Genomic DNA, 18,747 nt, shown 5'->3' on the forward strand with positions numbered 1-18,747 from the left:
AAAGAAGGTCCCAGCCATGTCACCTTTATCCGCCTCTGCCTCTCCCCTCTTCAGGAGCTCTCCTCTCTCTTGGGGGCTATCTCCTACCCTTGATGACCTCACATGCCTGCCCACAGCTCCTGTTGCCTGCGGTGACCCCAGTGCCTGCTCACCTGCTGCTCGCTAGGAGGTGCGGGGACAGCAGTGATTCACCAGTGACATCCCAGTGACCACCTCCACCTGCCTCCTCTCTCCCCTCCTGCTGAGCTCTCACCTCCCATGGTCAGGTGCATCTGATGAGCCTGATGCCCTCACAGTGCCTGTCTGCCTGCCCAGGGCAATCCTGCTGCTGCAGCTGAAATAACCTCCCAGCCAGCATCCAGTCCTCTCACCTTTATGCATGCTACTGACTCTTGTCTCACAGGGCTGCCATCTCTCCTGAGATGCACTTGATGACCTCCCAGCTCCTGCCTGTTGCCTACTGCTGGCCAATCAGGTTGTTGCAATAGTAGTGACATAATGATGTCATTTCACCTGGGCAGGCTTTCTGATGATCTGCCTGGGCTCTTCCCACATGGGAGGCTCCACTTCCCACATGACACCCTGTCAGAAGGCGAGACTACACTTTCTGGAGAGGAGCAATCCATCCTGTTCCCAGCTCTCACCCTTGTTGGGGGGGAGGGATGGAGATTCAGGACAAAAGCTTCCCTGGAGATGCTGGGGATTGAACCCAGGACCTCCTGCATGCAAAGCAGGTGCTCTTCACTGAGCTACATCCCCTAAGAGCCTGCTGAGGGGTGGGACATACTCTTCTCCCATGATGTGCCCCTGACAAGTACAGCCCTGTTGGCCCCTGGTGCCCTGAGAGCCTCAGCAGAAAGCAGCATTTGAACCCTCCTGCTGGGCCACAGGCTGGGATGGGGGAAGTTGAGATCACCTCTCAGCTGGGGCTGGTCCTGCACCAGGGCTGCATCATGGAGTGCTGCCCCTTCAACATCTCTGCAGCTGATGGGGGCAGGAGGAGACTCTCGCTGCAGGTGCTGCTCCCATGCTCAGGCCCTCCCAGGGAGGGTCAATGGAGAGGAGCAAACCCCTTCCCCGAGTCACCTCTGCCACCCCATGCAGCACTGCTGTGTGTGTCACACCTGTCTTCGATGACAGCAGCAGGAGCAAATGGGGTGAGGGAAATGCCCTCCCCAGGGTGATGTGCCCACAGCTCCAGTTGCCCCCTGGCGTGTGCACTGGAAGGGCCATGAAAGCAGGCAGAGCCGATCCTGGGCAGGGAGCTGCCCACAGCCCCTCACCTAGGTATTAGGCCTCCCTCTGCACTGCTCTGCCCACCAGCACCTGGCAGTGGGCAAATGGCAGTGTCCCCTTCCCTGGGAATGGGAACGTGCCTGGGACCAGGGACATTCCCATTACCTCAGCACCGGGAACTGGACACTGGAGCTGCCCCAGGAGAGCACCAGGTGGGAGTCTCTGTGGCGCAGCAGGTAGTGCATTTGGCTGTTAACTGAAAGGTTGGTGGTTCGAGCCCACCCAGGGATGTTGCCCTGTTGGTGGGGTGCCTGGGGGATTGTGCTGCCCAGCACCCTGGGTTTTGCTCACAGTCACCATGTCCCAGCTCTGGGACAGCAGATCTGCTGCTGGCTGGGACATGAATCTTGCTGTGGGACATCCTTTCTAGACCATGGGGGATGGCCAGAGAGGCTAGAGAGCAGCACGGAGGATGTACATGGGAGTGATTCAGACATCTGCCTGATGTGCAGACAGCTCTGCCAGAGACCCCCCACCCTGTGGCAGGGTCAGTCCTTCATCCGCCCCAAGCAAAACCTCAGGGTGGAGGACAGCACTCTCTGTCCAGTCTGTGCTTGATCCTTAGACTGACTCCTTGGCTGGAGAGAGGCTGAGTCTGGAGACAGAGAGGGATGTCCTGGGTCGCAGTCGCAGCTGAGCTCCTGATGGGTCAGCAGGGTTCAGAAGCAGCAAGAGCTGCCAAGACGGCCAATGCAGCATGCGGGGCTGCAGGAGCAGGGCTTCTCCCTCTGTGTGGGGACAGGAGGCTGCAAGGTGCTGCAGCTGGGCTGGGCAAGGCAGCCTGATGGGTGAGTACATTTGGGTAAGGAAAGGGTTTTTTTTGTGCCGTGAGCTGGTACTGAGGGGATAGAGAACACAAAAGCAAGTTTGTGTGCAATCTTCAGGAGATATTAAAAAAATAATAAAGTAAATTTGGAGAGCAAAACAGACTGCCAGTCTTTGATCTGGGGCTGTTGTGAAGTCATGGTTTTACAGGCAGCTTTTAGCCTTCCTGCTAGACCCCAGGGGAGTCACTGCCTTTCTGCCCTGCCTTGCGCCCTTTCAGCAGGAAGGAGCTGATGCAGAGGGATGTTCATTAGGGGTCCCAGACAGGTCCCTCTGTGCTCTTCCTCACACTGAAGTCCCTGCTCCCTGCGCAGCTGGTTAAACAGCCCCCTCCCTGCCACTCGCATTCAGTGCTTCTCCCTCTACACCTGCTGGGCCAGGACGCCAAGGACAGACCCCACTCTGCACTCTGCTTTGTCTCTTGCCATACAAATCCCATCCTTTTCCACAAATCCAATCTTTCTGCCTCTCAGGCCCACTGCCCTTCAGAGGGCAAGGGCCAGCCTGCCTACTCACCCCTCCATCTCAGTCAGACATCTCCCATAGCATCGCAAATGAGGGGAAGAAATTGCCATGGGCAGAGCAGGAACTTTTAATGCAACCCTACTGGGAGGTTTGGCAGGTCAGATCAAATGACCCCAAACACCCCTTAGGAACTCAGCTTTTACTCTCAGCATCAGTGTTCATGGCCTCACTTGAGCTTCCCCAACAGCTGACAGCCCAACTATGGGACTTTAATAACGCTGGGACTTCGCTTGGACCACAAGCCCCCTTCCTCATGGTTCCTTGCCTCTTACGGATGCTTCTGGAAAACAGCTCCAGAGGAAGCACTGGGGTTTCTTCACATGAGTTCTCCAAAAGTGCTCTTCTCTCTTCACTTGCCTTGCTTCAAAGGGCAAAGGGCAGTGTTCCCTTCCTTGGGGCTGGGAATGTGGCGGGGATCAGGGACATTCCCATTCCTGCAGCACCGGGGACTGGATACTGGAGCTGCCCCAGCTGCTCCAGTTTGTGCTTGATCCTGGCCTGACCTGTTGGCTGGAGAGAGTTGCTCTTCAGCAAAAGGCACAGGAAAGGGAAACCTTCCCAGGGCTTCAGATCAGAGGAAAGACAAGAATCCCCTCCCCCATTACTCTGAAGTGATATTCCACCTGGAGGGCCACAGAAAAGAAACAGCAAAGATTATCACTGGCATCTGGTATTTTCCAGTGCACAAAGGTCATTTCTCATCCTCCCTTCTGCCCCTTGTCTTCAGCCTTCCTGTCAGTGCTCTTATGCCCCTGAGCTAATACTGGCAGGTCCACAAATCGCATTTTTGATCTGACCAATGAGCTAAATGATCACTGAGCTAAACAGAAACTGTCCATCTTCTATCCCTGAAAGGCCCAGCAGGTACATTCCCTCTAGAAACAGGGTCAAAGGGGAGGTGTTCTTCTGAGGTGTTTCCTGAGAATGCAGCAGTGACAAATGCATTGCAAAACTAGAGCATGCCCTGCACCTTTTAAAGCAAGGCCTGACAAGGTCGGTCAATGGCCAAATGAACACGCAGGAAGGGGTCTTTCATACTCACTGCCCATAGAACTGCGCTTTTCCACAAGTCCATATGGCACAAGGAGGACCTCACTCAGTAGCGCATATCTCTCCTGGCCACCTCTGGATTCTTGTAACCAGTTTCTCAGGTGGCGGCATGCCTTCAGCACTGCCCTTCCTCCTGCCTCGCTCCACCTTCCTTGAGCAGCTCCCTTGGATGCCTGGCAGCACGCTGAAAATACACATTGTGGGGAGGTGGTGTGAGCACAGGCGGAGTTTGGTCTCCGTCCTGTACTCACAAGCTGGGCAGAGACAGAGATCACCCCCAGCTGAAACGCCCAGGGCTGCATGATGTGCCCGCAGGAATGCTCAGCATGCCCAGATACAGGCTCTGTCTTGATGCGGCAAGGAAAGCAGCAGGGTCCTTTATAAAGACAGCCTCTAAGAGACACAGTTACCCCGTCCTCGCAAATATATTAAACACTGCTCGATGGTCTCAGCTGCTGTGTGTTTAGGTATGGAAAACTGATTGTTCCTGGAGACCCAGTGTCAAAGAAGGAGAAAGTGGTGTAAAGGCATTCTTGCCATCGAGGGATCAGGAGTCACCGCGACATGTGATAAAAGATATTCAGAGCTGCTATGAACCTGGTGTCCAGAGGAAGCATCTCACCCAAACAAGCACAAGAGTCCAGGGTCACCCTCATCCATTCCTCCAAGGGTCTCACCTGCCATGAGGCGCTTTGCCCTCAGCTTTCTTCCCCTTTCCTTTCTGCATAGTCGGAGCTGTTATTTTGGGTGGAGGATGCCTCCCTCTCAAGAGGAAGCACTGGGCAGGAAGATTTCCTGTAAGCAGGAGACAAGAAAACACCTCAGGATAGAATTGCAGAGACCTTTTGAAAAGGAAGGATATGCAGATCTGATCAAGCCTGTGATAAAACTGTCAGGCCTCCAGCTGATTGCTTTCAAGCCTTGTTTCCTGGGTGGTCTTTGGCCCTTCCGGACAATGGCTTCTCTCTTTCTTTTCGTTTTTACTGTGCAACATCATTTCCTGTGGTACTGTTTTTTTCTGTTCTTTCATGTTCTATCCTAGTCACATTATGAAAAAGGAGGCTTGCTGGGATGTACTGGTGAATGAACAAAGCCTCTCTGGGGGCAACAATTTCACACAAGGGGAGCACATCCTTGGATCTGTCTACTGATCTCATATGCCTGCAGTTCCTCTGTTGACACAGTCAACCCAAAGGCACTGTTTTGGGGATGTTTATGAGAAATTCAGAAAGAAAGCTTAGAACTCAATGTTTTGAAAATGAAAGGAAGTCTTGGCATAGGTTACCAGACTTTGTACCATCTACTCAAGGTGACTCTTCCCACCACTTGAAAACACACTGATTCCATGAAATAGCTCAGCCCCTCCATTACATACAGCTCCAGGCACAATTTAGGATTCACATTGCCCAAGGACAGTTCTCAAGTTTGCCTCCCTTCTGCACCAAAGCCTCAAATGGAAGAGCAGTTTGCAGTGCACGCCAGGGCACTGAGTCCTGTGGAAATGGGGGAAAATTTAACTTGGAGGTATCAGCTGCAGGTGGGAGTGTTGGGCTGCCCCGAGGTCTTGTTCCCTCAGGAGTCACTTGAGATTTCCCATATTGGGTAAGCAGCATCACCTCTAGTGCCTCATGCTACATGAGACATCCCACTGTCACCTTGGCTCCAATGCCCTGCCAAAGAGGACAGAGGGAGAAGACACAAACCCCTGCCAGGAACCAGCTGTTTCATTACCTTTCTTGACACTGGACTCATCTTTTCCCATCTCTTCTTCCCGGGTTGGCTTCACAGGTGCCACAGGTGGTTTTCTAGCTGTACTCTCAAACTTGTACCTGGAAACAGGAAAAAGACACCAGTCTAAAGGGAGGGCACCACACTTCCTTTGCCCCTTGGGTGAATAATGAGGACACAGGGGCGTTTGGGAGCTACTGGGAAGGCCATCTTTTTCCAAAGCAGAATATGAAGAATACGCCAGATGCTGGAGGAGTGCAGTAGCAAGCTGAGTGACATCGTGAAGACCTCCAGAACCTAGAGGGGCATGAGCTTCCTCATCAGGCTCTTCGAGGGCTTTCCTAGCCTTCCTGTGAGAAAGCTCATTTTAACCCAGATCCTCTCTGCTGCTGTTGGGATCATCTCCCATCTCCCGTTCAATGTTCATGTCCAGGCAGAACACAACAGTCTCCTTTCCTACAGCTTTCCAGCACCATTTCTAATTCCTGTCTCACCCTCCAAATCACTTGCAGGCCCTCCCAAGCTCATGTCCATCCATCTGTAGAAAGGAACCTCCATCTCCCAGACAAGTAATGGAACAAAACACTGAGCATGATGGGAGCCAGGACAAAGCTCGCCAAACCCCCCTGGGCACAGCCTTCACTTTGGCCTAGATAGGCCTCCCACAAAAAACTTTTGACCCAAGGAAACACATTCAGGACACATTTGATTCATGCAGGTCTCACAGAAGACATGAAAATGTCCCAAGCCAGCAACTAGTAGGGACCTGCACTTTGATGCACATTTCAAAGAGTTACTCTCAGATGAGTTTCTGAGCAGCCTTCACAAGCACTGGCAACACAATGCTACCAAACATGCCATGAGAAGCTGCTCGCTTGGCCACCCAGGGGCTAAGAAGCAAACATACTCACTCAGGAAAGATGATGACCTGACCAGAATGGGGCTGAGAAGCAGCGGTTTTGGTGCCTGAGAGGACTGAATCCCTCATCTCTGGCATCTGCAAAGTGACAGACATGTGTGAGGTGATGCCAAGAAAATTATCTCAGTGCTCACAAGGGCAGCAAACTTTTCCACTGCTCAGAGAAGAAGCTGCCTCACTGAAATGCTGAATTTCTCCACTCCTCTCAACAGTCCCTCAGTTACGCAGCACAGAAGCCGGAGGGAAATAAATGAGAAAGGGTAAGAACACTGTCAGGCTTTTTGCAAGGCTGAGAATCCAGAGACTCAGTCAGGAGACTAGGTCTTTCCTAATGCAGAAGCTGATGGAGGCAAGCACAGGAGAAGGCATTGCACTAGCTGGGGTTCCTGGCGGCTGCGTTTTCCCTGCCGGCTTGATGTGGGGTTAACCCCACAGTCTCTCCTAACATTCAGACAACTGCCTCTGCAGCATGGAGGAATGGAGAGGCAAAGCGGGTAACAACTGGGAAGGCCAAACCTCTGAGGTGTGTTCAAGGGGCAGCTGCTCTGGGACCCACTGCAACAAAGGCTGGAGAAAAGGCCCTGGCCCAGAGAATGGACTGAAAAGACATCACGGACTAGGACAGAAGGAAGAGACAGAGCTGGGAAGCCTACAGGCCTACAGCCTGCTTACATCTCTGCCTTAACCCTCGAGGGGCTCACCTCAGCCTGCTTTCACATCTCACCTTTCCAGATGCACCTGAGAGACCAGCATGAAGGACAGAGCTGCACTGGAGACCTGGGGAAGGGCATCGGGCTCAAATGATTCTCACTTTGACATGCTGCAGCCACGACTGCCAGCGTGCAGATGCACACATTAGGACAGAAAGACCCCCTTCATGCTGGTGACACTCCAGGGCACTGGGAAGAGCTGGTCAGCACAACTAGACCAACATAGCAACAGCAGCAACAGGGGGCTGGTCCCATATGGGCCTTGGTCTGCCTGGGCCTCTGCTTCCTGCCCAGAGAGTGGGGTCAGCAATGATCCCTGCAAAAACAAACCTACACAGACACAGACCTAGAAACGCTACAGAGCAAGAGCATGAGAGCAATAAATATTCTGACCAGCTGCCATATGGGAGAGATGAAACACACTCAGGCCCTCCAGCTTCAAAGAGAGAGGACTGAGGTCAACAGAGATTTCACAGCGATGTCTGACATCCCCACTGATCCAGGCAAGGGGAGGAGGGATCCATTACTATTCCTCACCACACCAGAGCTCAAGGGCGTCCCATGAAGGGATCAGGCCGAGCTTCCAAAGGGACGCACAGAAATATTGTTACACAGCTTAAGGGGAAACTGCTGAACTCACTGCCTTACCATCCCAGGCACAGCCAAAGGACACATGGGTTCAAATGTCATCACTAAAGGGCACTAAACCATGGCTTTCTGGAAGGAGGGAAGTCTACCTGGAAAAAACACACAAGACCTGCCCTTTCCTTGGACTTTTTTCCCTCAGCACATGGAAACAGGCTCCCGGGCTGGATGAATCTTTGGGTGGACCCAGCACAGTTATTCCCAGGGTGGTCTTTGTTGCCAAATCCTCTGAATGCTCAAGACAAACTGTCTAGGGAGCTGGCATTACTCTAGGCCAGGACCGTATATGTGCTTAAACAGGTCATGGCAGGCTAATAGAACTGCAGTCACTTGTGATTTAAAAAAGGACTGCAAGTAGTGCTGGAGAAATGGAAAACTTACCCCAAGAAGAACTTCTACCAGCTGCTCCGTCCCATTCAGCCTTCTCAGAAAGTCTCTGTAAAATCTCATTTTCACATCTACTCCTTGAATAACAAGCATGCCAATGTCCTTCAACACAAGGGCAACATTCTTCCCACTCTCCAGGCAGCGGGAGAAAAGACGCATGGTCTCTTCTATGCAAGCCTCCACTGTTTTCCGAGGAACAGAGATGTCCGAGGCTATGCGAGCATACTTCAGGGGCTCGGAGAGCTTATGACCTAGGAAGCAGAAAAAGAGGAACAAAGCCACTAGCGGAGCAGGCTAAAACAGAGCGTCGGCAGCTTTGAGGTCTTCAAGCAAGACACTGCTACAGAGCTGTCTTCTTTAACATCTGGTCAAGCTCCTGAAGGAATCTCATGTCATCTCTCCCTAGGAGAAGTTCAAAGTACTCTGCAAACGGATGTGCCAAGTGTACAGCAATGCTTTCTTCCCTACAGAGATCGAAAGAAAGGGCCTGGCCATCTCCTATGATCATGAGGCACGATGGCAGAACAAGGAGAGGAGAAAGGGGGCCATTTCCCAAGAGAGCGGAGTGGGTGCCAGGTACTTGTGCTCACACTCCGTGCATTCCAGGTTGGGAGACATTTAGCTGTGCCACATCACATGGTGAAAGAAAGAAGGAAAACACAAGCATTGCACTACACCCCTTCAGATCCTTCCAGCTACCCCCAGCACCCTCAGAACTGCACAGCAAACATCCCTGCTTTTGGTGCCAGAGGCTCAGCTCTAAGAAGTGCCAGACTGATGTTGACATCACAGAGAACATGTGGAGTCCTTTGAAAGGAAAGACCCACTCCAAACACAACTCGGAGCTCCTGCTGCCCCACAGGCATCACCGATGTCCACTACAGCTGCAGGGCTCACAGGGACGACCAGCAAACCCAGCAAAGATGGCCTCTGATGGGTTTTCATACACACTATTGTCCCCATCTCCATTTCAAGGCTCTCTACAGCTGCCTTTGACCTACTTCAAAGTAGAAGGAGAATGGAAGAGCCAGCATGAATGCCCGTATTCAACTTTACAAGCTCCAGTGTGGCATAAACATGGACCAAAGGTTTTAACTCAATTTGAGGAGAAGCAGCAGCCCCAATACATCTGGCATGCAGCCAGCTGTTAAACAAGTCAGGGAGAGAGGGAGTAGAATTGTAATGCGCATTATGATGACATGATAATTAAAAACTGAAGCTGTTCTCAGGACCTGGGGAAGCAATTCTAGGTTTCTAACAGTCACCGCTGAACAGCAGTTATGCACACCCCAAAGATGTCCTAAGGCAAAGCAAAAGTTTCAGCCTGTCTTCTTACCAGGAGCATGGGCCTTATCATAGGTGAGGCCGTGAACCTCTGCAATAGTCTTCGAAAGACAGAACATGGGTCTGCGAACAGCCAGGAAACCATGCTTCCCAACACCAACTCGTTCAGTTACAACACCAAAGGTCCCAAGACAAATAACTCTCACTCCCTGAAAACACAAAGCAAGAGAAGAATTATGAGACTGGTAGGTGGACAGGCTGGTAACTTGTCAGCACATGGGGATGGTGCTCAGTGCCCTGCCCAATCCTGCTGTACAAAAGGGACAGACGAAGCACTCAGAAAAGCTTTGGAGAAGCCTTGGAGAAGTTCTTCTGAAGAACTTTCCAGATGTTTTCATCCCCCTCCCCTTCACCCTCTCAAAAATACAAGTCAAAGCAGAGAAATCATCCCTCAGATCCAGAAGATCCAGAAGAAGGCTTTCCTGGGCAGGCCCACGATGGCAGACCCACCTGGTTCAGCATCAGCTGCTGTACAATGTAGTCAGACACACCTTCCCAGACAGCAAGGGTCTCTGGAAAATAAGGGAAAGACACGTCATGCTCTGGGGGGGGCCAGCTCACAGCTGTTCAGCACATGCCTCGCCAAGGAGATGACAAGTGCAAGCATATTCGAACTGCATCCCCCTCCCCAAACATACCCCATCCCTGACAGGGGCTCAGCAGCTGAGGTGGGCACTGCCTTGAGGCTACAACCTTTATCTGCCCCCACGAGGGTCTGCAGCTGAAACAGAGGCATTAGGACATGCAGATCCTACCACGGGACATCCACAATGTGTCCCTGAGCTCAAAGCCTGCAGGAAGGAATTAGAGGCAGTGCTCGGGGTCCCAGACAGAAAGTCTTGCTGAGCTGAGGAAAAGCAGAAAGTGTCTCCTTTCCTTCCAGAAGCAGCTCTCACAGGGTGAACCCCCTCCCTATAGACACTGGCAAGGGATTTTCACCCAGTGAGAGGATGGTGCTGTGCCCATGGCAATCTGGGGGCTCAGGGCATCCCCCAGAATCTCCCCTGCAGGGCCAGTTTCCCCCTACGGGATCTCTGCACACACAGGCTCTGCACAGCCACCGGAGCAGCTCCAGCTCCTTCCCCCGCCAGGAGCTCGGGTGGGCAATGCCCACTGCGAGGCCAGCAGTGACCCTTGGGGCAGGGACTTCTGCCCAGGGTGCCCTGGGACAGCAGGGGCAGCATCAGGGCAAGGATCCAGGAGTCCTGGCGGCCACACTGGCACCTGAGCCAGAGGGGACCATCAGTGGAGGATCTGGCTGCAGCCCCCAGCCCTGTCCACCCTCCCCCTGGCCCAGGGTTTCCACAGCCATGTTCAGAGTTAATGGTCTCTGCAGCAGCTCCCGGGAAGGAGATCCTGAAGGCCTTACTGTTGGTGGGGAGCATTGGCACCACCTGCCCACGCCGCATCCCATGGCCAGTGTCCCAGAGCTCCATCTTTGTCCTCCTTGCCCTGGGTTACCCCGCAGTAGGAGGTGATGAGGAAACAGCCCCTCTCCTCCTCCTCCTCCACACGTCACCGCAGCCCCGCTCCGCCCCAGCCTCCCCTCGCCAGCTCCCGCTCAGGGTTGGTGGCTCCTCGCAGCAGAGTGGTGCTGAGAGCAGCCCCAGCGCCTGGGCTCTCCTGGCCTCGCCGCGACGTGTGGGGAGAGGCCAGGGCCGCGCGGGAGAGAGCAGCTGTTGCCGTGACATGGGATGTCCCCTGTGACCACAGCCCGTGTCACAGAGGGGGCACGGCCCCCCTCGCCCCAGTGCCCTGGCCAGGGCTGGCCCTGCAGTGGGCAGGGACTGCATGGAGCAGTCGGGGACTGCCCCTGCCCCCACGCAGGCTGGGCCGCAGGGAGAACCCCGCTGGGGGTCCCGGCCGGGCAGGGCACTGCAGCTGTGCTCACCCGGCCATGGCCCCCATGCGGGAAACCTGGCTGCGAGGCAGGGCAGCGGGCACTGCACCGCACTCACCCCATGGCGACAAAGTGCAGGTGGCTGCTGCCACCGGGGAGGAAGCGCGGACAACTGACCGCACCAAAACGCCCAGCAATGACTTGGCAGCGACCAAAACCTTCTTCTGCGCGCTTGAACCAGTGGGTCCTTCCCTTGCCATTCAGCTTCTCCAGAAAACTTGCAGGGAACCAATGTTCAGCACCGTTAACCTGCAGACGTGGTTTAGACCTAGTCACTGCGGCACCTCAGGTCCTGGCGTGGACGGGGACTGAACAGGGGAAGAGGCAGCACCAGCAGAGCTGCAGGCACCAGCTCACTAAACACACGGGGATCACAGACTGCTCTGCCTGCACTGCTCTCACACCTGCACCAGCTATTGGCCTCCTCACACCAGCCCACAAACACTTAAACCAGCAGAACTGGAGGAGTGCGGGGACCCTGAAGCCAGATGTGGGGCTGACCCTCGCAGAGGCAGGCAGCAGCTGCAGGGACTTGGCAGCAGGTTAAACGCAAGCTCTGAAGATTTCACAGAGATGCCACAAGAACCATCTCCAAGAAACAAGAGACACTCAGAGGTGTTGCACAGACCTCTGCTTTGAACACACTCAAATCTAGGGTAGAAATGTCTAAGTGGGTGAGGAAATAAAAGATGGAAAAGCAACTCATACACCCACTTAAATAACTTAACGCTAAAGGAGGGCTCACCAACTAGGTCTGTAAAAACTTCTCAGCCGCACACTTCCCCACTCAGCAGAAGGCAAGAGGCAAAGTATTAGATCAGCTAAGGCAAAGAGAAAGTCTTGGGAAAACTTCTACTTCAGGAACAGAGAGCAGAAGTACTTTCTAAGGGTTTTTTCTATGTCCTTTCAAGAAGAATAGGAGACACTGGAAGGGTACTTTGGTCTTTTATCCAAAAAATCATTCCGTTTCCACTGTTATGCTCCCAAACCCAGCTGGTGCTGTCACTGGCCTGACAGGAGAAGCGGCGCAAGAGCCGGGGGCTCCCGTGGGGCCGGAGGCGGCCCAGGCTGGGCCGGGCCTTCCCCAGCAGCTGCTCGCACACACTGGGCCGCGGCGCCTCCGGCTGCCCCCGCACACACAGCCGCTCGCTCTGCCCAGCGCGCGGCCCTCAGCCCTCGGCCCCGGCACAGCACCTCCCGGCGCTGCGGCTCGAGGCTCCAGGCGGCCCCGCGCCGGGAGACGCTGCCCCGCGCGGCACCAGCCGCCTCTCGCCCCCTCCCTCCCTCCCCGCAGGGCCCGGGCAGCCCGGGCCCCACCCCTGCCCCACCCCTCACCGCCCTCATCTGTGCCAGTGCGCATGCTCCGAGGGAGGAGGCGGCACTTCCGGCCCTGTGGGGGCGGGGCCTGTGTGTCCATGGCCACCGCCCCTGGTGCTGCCGGCCCCGCCCCCGCCGGGCCCCACTGCGGCGCCGCTCTCAAGGCCGCGGAGAAGGAGCTTTGGCAGCAGCGGGTGTTGGCGGCTGCTGCGCAGGGAGCCCAGAGCGATGCTGCGGCCCGGCGTGTGCTCGTGTGGCCAGAGCCTGCGGCAGCTGCTGCTGGCTGGGGCGGAGGGTGGTGAGCGAGAGGGAGTGGCGCTAGGCTGGCCCTGGGCTGCGGAAGTTGTGCTGCAGGGGAGCGTCGGCGGGGAAACGCTGCTGCCGGGGCGCTGCTGCCACAGGGCCCCGCTCTGCCCCTGGGGCCTGGGCGAGTCTGCGCCAGGGGATGCACGCACACATGACGGGAGCCCCGGGAGGCCGCGGCCTTTTTGTCAGAAGTGGGCGAACAACCCAGGGGCCATCGCAGCCTTTGGCATTATCTGCCATGAGCGGGTGGCCCTGACATTTTGTCTCCATCAGCAGTCCAAGAAAGGGGCTGGAGGGGGGATCCCAGAGCGTCCCTCTGCCGGGAGAGCATAGAGAAGCGCTGGAGGCCGGCCCAGAGGAGCCACCTGACCATAGAGATTGTAGGGAGGGTGCCCCTCCAGCCGACCATAGAGATGAGACGTGGTGCTTTGCAGACTGTCCTTCTGCTGCAGAGACCATGGAGCCGGCGCGGGCGGAGCCAACCCCAGAAAGTCCCCGAGACTCGTGACCCTCCTGAACTCCTGTTCTCACTGCGCTTTCCTTTCCACCCCTTCTTCATCCCACGCTACTTCCAGTGCTACCTCCAGGAGAGAAATGTGACGTGTCCCAGTTTCCTGCACATGTTACATATCACAGCAAATACAGCCCTTCCCTGTTTCTGGGGTTCGACCACAGGTGTGAAACACTGGTGCTGGCTGACGTTCAAGATCTTTTCACGATACAAACTGCATTCCCAGCTTTTACATTTGTGATGCTTTTCCATGCAGACTGGGCACCTCTCTCACAAAATCCTGGACAAACCATTTAAAGACTAACAGCCAGGGCCTTGTGCTGGCCCAGATCTGCACATCAGCTTGCAGCTAGGGCACCTTCTTCTTGTGCCCATGTTATCTGCAGTCTCGCAGCAGGCAGAAATGTCAATAATGCAGCTATGGAGATGTTTGTGCAATGCCTGACAAAGCTCAAAAAAGTCTCTCAACTCAAATACCTTCCTGCCATCCTTAACATGAGAGTAATGTTTGTTGTGCAAAAGGAGAAAACAGGTTTGGGATATTTGAGATAGTTATTTGTCTTAAATATCCCCCAGCTTTTTTTTACCCTTGGACACGATGAAGATGTGTTTAGTAATGTGTAGCAGATCCTCAGACAATGGAGTTTTGCTCAGCACGACTGTCCTGTTTATGCACCACCAACAAAACAGTGGCCATTGCCCCTGCTATTTAGACTGATTAAATAGTGCTACTTTCTGTGGATGGTTTAGAAATGGAGGGTAGATCATATGGCACTACCTGTCCAACCCCAGCCACTTTTACGATAAAGTTTGGCAGATGGAAAGTCTGATCAGAAAACAAAACAAAACAAAACCCCCTTTGACTCTAGTGGATCACTGACCCAAACATTTATAAAATCTCTGTATTTGTATTGCTTAACTTAATAGTGGGGAACTAGAAAGACATGTGCTAAAGCTGGTCCTTCATGCTGCAACCCCAAAGCCTAAGCCTCTGTGCCCTTTGGGAACCACAAGGTGATGGAGAAGCGGGACCTTGACATCAAGACCAAGTAGCTGCAGCACCTCCAGGGCCTGCACTATTAAAGGACGCTGGATCCAGTGGATTTTTGAATAAACGGATTCCTCCTTCCTGGTCTGCTGGAAGGGAGACTACTGCAGTTCTCTGTTCCCTGGTCCTGCCAGCAGTGAGACGTGGCATGTACTTCCAAGAGGCATACACACACTCTGTACGGATATGGTCAACCACCCAAAAATCAACTCCGGCAGGGGCACAGTACCTTTACAGGCACCACGGAGACATGAGCAGCACTCATAAACATGAACGATACAAACGGCCTGGTCCTGTTCTTTCTCACCAGCTAATCAGACTCAAAGCTTGCAGGAGACCTCACAGGCACCCTCGTACGGTGTCTCTGGTAGCTGGCTGCCTTGACGTCTGCAAGCCTTCCACACATGCACTCACGCAGAACAGCGAGCACGCTCACCCAGAAAAGAGCTAGGAAAAGGATTTAATACAATGATAGGCTACACCGCAGAGAGCAGGTACACAGCCTGGCCAGACAAGTGTCCTTGCCAGCAGCTTGCTTACACATGACTGGCCCCTTTTATTCCCTCTGCCTCCATTTCCCCATGCTGCTTCTTCCATGATGCAGCTTGATCCCTCTCTTTCTCCAGCTTTATCCCCTTTGAAATAAACAGCCCATCTCTAAGTATTTTTTTCTTCATTGGTGCCAGTTTTACTGCCTATGTACTCAAGTTTAATATTTCTGGTATGGTTAGCTAGGTAACCCCTGGTTCATATGGTGCTTCCGATATCATTACGTCAGTACTGCTGGTGCTTCAAGAGTCTACTCCCCGGAGGATCCCCAATATGCCAGTTATGTGTGACGCTTGTCCTTTTCTCATATAACTCTCCCTTAACCACCGCTGAAATGCAGCCATCGCTCACCATGCTGTCTGGAACTTGGCAGGGTCTCATTCTGCTACCTGCAGTGTCCAATGATTTCTCATAGCCACTAGTTTCTCACGCCCTGTTCAGTTATCTCAACCCCGAGGCAGAGCCTAGGCGTCTGCCTGCATCCCCTAACCCTGTGTTGCCGGTGGAGCTGTGGGCCTGGATGGGAAGACCCAGGGCCACCACATCCTTCACTGTGGTGCACAAGGACCCAGCCCAGACCAAGATGACTGAGCTGCCCAAGAGTGTTCAAGTGCTCTGCTGGGCTGAGCTTTGGTCACCCAAAACGCCATAGCTTCCCTGGGGTCCCATGTGAGGAGATGGGCTGCAGAGATGAACTGGACCCAGTTTTCCTAAAAAGAGTTCACCCTTGTAGAATTCCCTTTGGAAATGGGACGCTCACACACAAAATTTAAAAGAGCTGTTAAGAGTAATTCTGCTCTTCAGAAGCCCTAACAAAATGAGATGCTGATTAGAAACAACTGCAAAGGAGTAAAGCAATGGCAATGCTTTCCCTTCCCCTGTGCTTTGTTTTTCCCTGTGGACTGCAAAATAAAAGGAGAAAAGGGATCTCTGTGTGCTGATTATTTCTCTAAAATATGTTTCCCTTTATCAATACTACATGCTTCTGCCCATCCCTTTGCCATGTAAAGATATAGATGGAGACAGAAGTGTAAAATAAGGGGGGGAATATATAATTTCATTGATGGACAAGAAGAAAAAAGTGTGATCGAAGCATACATAGTTTATTTGAAATAATTCTCAATCATGAAATACTCCTTCAACAAAGAAAAAGAAGGTAGAAAATGCCTAATTATCCAAGAAGAAATACATTCTTTTTTTTTTTCCTTCAGGAGAATGCATCCTGGAGTCACCAGTGGAGATAAAGCAGGGCTTTTAATAGTGGACAAACTGACAGTATGTTACGAAAATATGCATTTTTAAGAAATCTCCCTCCAAAGTGAATAAGAAAACTATCATCTGCATGCTATCATTGACAAATCAGTGAGGCTGTCTTCATCACACTAATGAAACTGAGAAGTGTTTTATGGATTTGAATCCAATGAATTTGAACCCATTGTAGTGTCTGAGCTTAATTTTCATGCTTAGTATCTTCTGTTATTCAGGGAGAGAAGGTGTTTTGCACTTTCCTCAACACCCCTTGGACGTTGTCCCCAGAGTTTTCAACTAAAGTCCCTGAGATGACTTATGAAAACTTCCTTGTGTCAGCGTGCACTGGCAGTCTATGTCCTAGTCCTGTGTGAATTCAATGTTTTATTAATATTTTTTAGATTTTGTTTATAATAACCCTCTGTAACCAAGACTCGCAATTCACATTCCTTTCTTTCAACACTACAATCTAACGAGAAAATAAATCTCTGAGGCACCTGTATTTAATAGCTATATATATGTGTGTGTGATATAATACATGATACATGATTAGAATTGCTGTCATGAAAAGCATCATGACTGGGGGAAAAGCCAAACCTTTGCATGGCCAAGGGCTTCCTCCAGGGCCAGCTTCACAGTCTTGTTTCTGAGACTGTAGATGAAGGGGTTTAAGAAGGGGTACAGGACAGTGTTCAGCAAAGCTACAACTGTGTTAGTCTCCAAGGAAACCCCTTCTGAGGGCCGTGCATAGAGAACAATGCAGGTTCCATATGCAATGGCTAAGTTGGTGAGATGGGAAGAACATGTAGCAAAAGCTTTCTTCCTCCCAGATGCTGATGGCATGTGCAGAATACAGTGGAAGATGCCCATGTAGGACACCAGGATTAAACATAAGGAACCCAGCAATACAAATGATAGGAAAACGGAGTCTATTTTCCAAAGCAGGCTGGTGTCAGAGCAGGACAGTTTGAATAAGGGGGAGTTGTCACAGAAAAAATGGTGGATCTTGTTGGGGCCACAGAAAGTCAGCTTTGAGAGCAGGACCACGTGGTAACTCGAGAGTGTGAAGCCTAGGACCCATGCAGCAACAACCAGGTAGGTGCAGAGCTGCTGCTTCATGATGGCAGCATAATGCAAAGGTTGGCAGATGGCAACGTAGCGATCAAAAGACATGACAACAAGGAGAGCAAACTCTGTACAACCCAGGGCAAAATAGAAATAGGACTGGGCAAAGCAGCTGCTAAATGGGATTGTTCTCCTACCAGAGCTCAGAATCACCAACAGTTTGATGGTTGTGGAGGATGTGAACCAGATTTCCAGGAATGCCAGATTGCTGATGAAAAAGTACATGGGGGTTTGCAGGCGGTGAGCCACACACACGAGGAAAATGATCATTGTGTTCCCCGTCACTGTTGTCAGGTATATGACTAGAAGGATCAGGGAGAGAAGCAGCTGTAGCCTTTGGTCAAGCCCTGAGAAACCCTCCAGGATGAACTCAGCAACCACAGTTTCATTTCCTGCTCCCATGCCCAATTTCAGTACGTCCTGCTGAGACAGGAGCACGAAGAAGCGAGTGTGAGAATTTCACAGTCTCGACGGGAGGGTAGATCCTTCCTTCTTTGCTCCCTTGCTTGCTTCCTATGTAACACAGACAGAAATATTCCTCTCAGCCATGCATCACACCCTGATTTCTCTGCTTCACATTTCACTGAGAGGCCTCAGAGATTTTACTGTCTTCTTTCTACCTTTTCCAGCCACTCACAAAGGATTCTTTCTCACGAGCACAGTATTGTAAAGAGGTTGTGAACTATTTCATGCCATGCCTGGGAAATTCCCTGTTCACTTTGACCTATTGCAAACATCCATCACATCTGTGTTTCAAAAGCCAACCTAATCTCCCAGCAAAAGTGCTTACTAGTATCTGCAGATGCCAGTCCATCCATGTAGATAAGTATGTTGAAAGTTATTCCTTCTACTTTTCAGTCCTTGCCTTTTTTGACTTGGAACTTCTGTGAGGCTGTTGCTTTCAAAACAAGCCAGTACTGAGCATGTCTTCTGTAATCCCCTGCTTTCTTCCACAGCTTCTTCCTCTCTGTTTCTCCAGAAGCACTGAGGAAACATTGTTATTAAATGTCCTGACCTAAATGCCTTGCTTTCCCTTTAGGGGAAGGGGGAAATCTTCTCATCTTAAAGAACTTAAAGGCTGTCCTTTTGATTATTTGAAATAGGAAGGGTCTGGAACAACAACAACAACAAAATACTAAGCCGGGTTCTATTTTAGAAGTTGGGCACTTCTATTTGACCAAGTTAGCTTCCTCCCATCTTGTCAGTGCAGAGAGAGAGAGAGAGAGAGAGAGAGAGAGAGAGAGAGAGAGAGAGAGAAGAGTGTCTGGAAGAGACTGGTAACACTTCTTTCACCTGTTAATTACAGTCTGGGAG

General features: G+C 52.2%; 1 non-coding gene across 1 annotated transcript; it reads right to left on the reverse strand.

Annotated features, from left to right (window-relative positions):
• Window positions 1-688: 688 nt before the first annotated feature.
• On the reverse strand, window positions 689-759 carry TRNAA-UGC (transfer RNA alanine (anticodon UGC)). The gene has a single exon. It is a non-coding gene; the product is annotated as a tRNA-Ala (tRNA).
• Window positions 760-18,747: the final 17,988 nt, after the last annotated feature.

Source organism: Apteryx mantelli, chromosome 20 (assembly GCF_036417845.1).
Source record: "Apteryx mantelli isolate bAptMan1 chromosome 20, bAptMan1.hap1, whole genome shotgun sequence".
NCBI classification, from domain to species: domain Eukaryota; kingdom Metazoa; phylum Chordata; class Aves; order Apterygiformes; family Apterygidae; genus Apteryx; species Apteryx mantelli.